Source organism: Dipodomys merriami, unplaced genomic scaffold, assembly GCF_024711535.1.
Source record: "Dipodomys merriami isolate MVZ:Mamm:240054 unplaced genomic scaffold, mDipMer1.0.p SCAF_190, whole genome shotgun sequence".
Lineage (NCBI taxonomy): Eukaryota > Metazoa > Chordata > Mammalia > Rodentia > Heteromyidae > Dipodomys > Dipodomys merriami.
Genome location: NW_027203271.1, coordinates 661,905 through 666,240, shown reverse-complemented (window position 1 = coordinate 666,240; position 4,336 = coordinate 661,905). Strand labels below are relative to the sequence as shown.

Sequence of the window (4,336 nt, the reverse complement as noted above, 5' to 3'; positions counted from 1 at the left end):
GTTACCCAAGGTATGGATGATTTAACTCTATTCTATTCCATACATCTTGCTGAGCAAATGCAAGACTAAGAAAAAATAATCTATTGAAATAATTTTGCAAAGAATAACTTCACTGATCCTGATATGGTATCTAAGGAGAGTCTTAAGAGAGAACATAAAAGTGGAGTATACTTCGGTTTCCTCTAAGCATCTTGTTAGCAAAATATATCTTTGAGGTTAGAAGTGATTGAACCAAAAAGTAGTGGAGTACTTATTTTTGTGGAACTTTAGACACAAGAAGATTTTCAAGGTAAAAGAAAAAAAGTATAGCTAAATATTTGTGATCACAGCTTCTTGGATCGGTTTTTTGGAGACAAAGTTTTACATTAGAGTTTGTCCTCATTAACATAGATGTTGGATTTTCGTGGCAACCAAATGCAAGGGTGAAGCTTAATGGACTCCCTTGGACAAGTAAACAGCATGGTAGAAAAAAATGGCAAATAATATTTAGGAAATTAGTTTGGCTAATTACTTTGCCAGAGCAAAGAATGAAAGATATAATTCAAAATCACTTGACTTAAAAGTATGAAGAAAGAGTAGTGAAGAGAGACGAGAGAAAACATAGAGGACTCTTCTGTCTCCAGTGGAGTAATGGATTCTTGATCTTGTTTCTTTCATTCTATCTTCACAAGCTATCAAGTGTGGCTGAGGACTGGAGTATCCATTGCAGACAAAGAGAACTCACAGAAGAAAATATTTGCAGCAGATGTAGGTGATTCACAACCTTAGATAATCTACTTAAATCTGTTCAAAATTCTCTGCTACCCCAAACTGCCCTCTTTGAACAGCTTTGTTTGCTATTCCCAAGACTACCCTTCATGAACTATTTAAAATTTTGAGAGGTCATATATATCCTCTCTAGAGATTGCTGTTTGGTTATGATTTTTGTGTGTTTTTGTTTTTTGTTGTGTTTTTTAATTAAATTTCAAAAGGTTGTGCAAGTGTATTACAATAAATATGTCCATCTAATTGTCCAATGCTCCTGGATCAGAGTGACTCCTTCTATCATTCTCAACCAACCCCTTCTCCATGATGTATTTCAGATTTATCACTTCCTTTATCACATGTGTACATTGAGTATTCTAGCTGTACTTGCCCCTTGTTCCATTTTTCATTCATTCTGTCTTTACTATTATTCCTCTCTGGTTTCAACTTCCTGATAGTCATTCTGTTAAACTGTTAATATTTTGAAAGGTTTATATACTATCCATGGAGTTTCAATCCTTCGTACACTTGAACTGATGTCAGCTTATATTTCCATAATTCATTCATCTGCAATAACAATTTGCAAGACTGGAGACGTGAAGCACCTAGACATGATTTTATTCTCATCCATTTGTAAGATTAATCTTTAGTCAACAAGAAAGTTTAAAAATGGCTTAGAATATATTCCTAACTACCAAATTTTATAAACGGCTTTGAAAAAGGTTTGTGATTATTTTATTTTACATGGGATAATATTTTCTACTACCTATAAGTTTTGGAAAAAGAAGAAGACTACGATTTACTACTATACAGGAATATGGTAGAAATAGAAGACAGATTTTATGTTTGTCACATCTCTGATGAGTACCCATATTCATGACTTTAAGTCATATTTCTTACTATGTTAAACTGATAGGTAAAACATAAAACAACATATGATAAAGCAACTATTTGTGACTTTTTAAAATGTACCTTAGTAAGTGATTAAACTTACTTTATTAGCTAGTGTTTGGGTTTGAATTATGGGAGGTTTTTCTATTTGACACATTTCTGTAAGGCACTTACTGAACAACACAAATGGTGGGTGGTACTATTTCTACACTTTAATGAATGGTTGAACCTGTTTGGCATTAGTGCTGGGTAAATAAAACAACTCTATTGTAACTTGCACCCTAAACTTGAAAAATTTGTAATGTCAATATTGTCTACTTGTCAAATGTTATTTTGGTGAATGTGATTTTTAAGAGATTATTTGAAAAAGAATCTGTTTTCAGGAGATTAAGTGTAGGTTATCATTGGTTTGAGAATGATAACATTTTTATTCTACAGAAACAAGTTTTACTGAAGTACCAGTATTTTGAAGCATTAACAATCTTCTCAATTAATGTTTTTGTGAATTATATTTGACCTGTAAGTCAAGTTTTCCTAGCCTTGGTAGACCAATTATGGATCTATCGTTCTAGGAACTATTTTTTTTGCCTACTTATGCTGGACTGAAATCTTGGAGTAATCATTAGAAGAGGGGTATTAAAAATAATTTTGTGACATTTGTGATCTTGGTCACTCATATGGGCTGGTCATTTGTTAACTGAAAGTTTGAATTACTGTACTTTCTCTCAGATTTTGTGATCTCATCTTTCATTTTAAGTTGCATTGCATTACACAATTGCTTACCACTAATTCCGGTGTCATAAGGAATTGAGATGGATTTTCAATTAATTTCTGTTGGCATGTTTCATGAGCCTAGGTGAGAAATCTTCCCCTTGTTATCAGATGAAGAGGATAACTAAGACCTGGGATCCTAGGACCCGTTGGTCCTGCAGAAGAATAACACCTTTTAGATATCATATCAGCAAAATTTGGGTACAATAAGTAGAAATGCTTCAGAAATATAGAGAAAAACATTTTGCAACCAATGAGTTAAAACAATAAACAGAGCAGCAGAGTAAAATCCCTTATAGATTAGAGGAAAAAAATTGTTTTTTTTTTACAATGTGAATTCAGAAGACCAAGAATACTTAGAACATATCACATGTTTATACCAAAGACATTGCATTGATACTTTATATATTCTAATGTACATTCTAAACTTTATTATTTATATTCAAATCTATTTATTGTAATAAATATCTATTTATTTGTCAAATTATCAATTAATTCTAGTAAGTTTCACTGTGTGAAAAAATATCAGCACGTATAAATATAAAATATATAACTATAAAATATAAGAAAAAAGGCACATGTTTTGCAATGTTCTGTTGTGGTTAGGGTATCAAAGGCAACTGTGTTTTAAAATATTATTCCATTATTTCTACCTCAGTGTTTGGTAGAGTTGGACCTAAAACTTTACCATTTGGAGATTTACAGCCTAGAGACAAGAGGAAACACTGTGATTAAAACATTACCAATTTAAGGCCTAATATCGAGGAGAAACATATAGACTTCTCTTGTAACTATGAAAATATTTGATGAAAGAAAGGCAGTAGTGTAAATTCCTGCCTGGATGGATGGTAGATTGGCCAGGACATTTGGTAATCATGCATGTGAAATTTTTTTTCACCTTCTTGGCTTTAGCTACTATTGAAATGTTAGGTATAAAAAACAATTATATTTTGATAAAATACCTTCTAGCTTAAATGATTCTGTCTTAACTGTTTATCTCTCTATGATCCCTTTTAACTAATATTAGTTTTGTTCCAATAAGAAAATCTATGCTGTCAGGGTAAGATATTCTGGTTGGTCTGTTGCTACAGGGAAGAAGAGTAAAGGGTCAGGTAGACATTTATACCAGTAAGACATCATTTAGGAATTTTTAAGCTGCAGAAGTTTAGAAGTAGCTCTTAAGCAAGGCTTACTTTGAATCCATTACCTCCACAAAGCTAACTCAGTTTATAAATAAGTACTTGAAAAACAATCACCTTTGGACCTAGCTATAAAGGCTTCAAAGTATGAGCAAATTTAAAATGAAAAAGACTTACAATAGTCATTGACAAAAAAATTGCAAATGTGAGCAATCGACCAAACAATATTAGCTTTTCCCAATATACACAGAATTTTAGAGAAGTGAGATCAATAACATTTTTAGGAACAATAAGGGTTCCTAGTTACAAACAGTCAACCAAGGATATATGCCTGTATAAAGATTGCATCAATAACTACTTAAATTTACAGGATACTACATGCTTCAGCAGGACGTTTACCCAAATTACTACAATATAGAGATTATCATGGCACTTGCACAAGGATGATATTAAAATTTGTGAAATATTCCATATTTTTCATTCTTGAGATGCAAGAAATGAAAAACAGTTATTAAAAATTGATTACAAAAATACAAGTCGTTATGTCGAAAAATGAACTTTACAACTTTGTGCGGGTGGAGGGGTAGCAGGGAGGATTGAGTGGGGAAGCAGGGGAAGGATGGGAATGGATGGGAAGGGTAAATACAGGAGGAGGCTACAATGCTTGATAAAAAATGTACTCATTATCTTGCCCATGTAATTGTAACCCCTCTGTACAGTATTTTCACAATAAAAAATTTAAAAAGGCAAATATAACAATATATGTAATTCATTGAACTGAAAGTTAGTTT

At 32.2% G+C, this 4,336-nt stretch overlaps 1 pseudogene; it reads left to right on the top strand.

Moving 5' to 3' along the window:
• The first annotated feature begins 3,923 nt into the window (after nt 1–3,923).
• On the top strand, nt 3,924–4,023 carry LOC138831284 (U6 spliceosomal RNA; annotated as a pseudogene).
• The last annotated feature ends 313 nt before the right edge of the window (nt 4,024–4,336 follow it).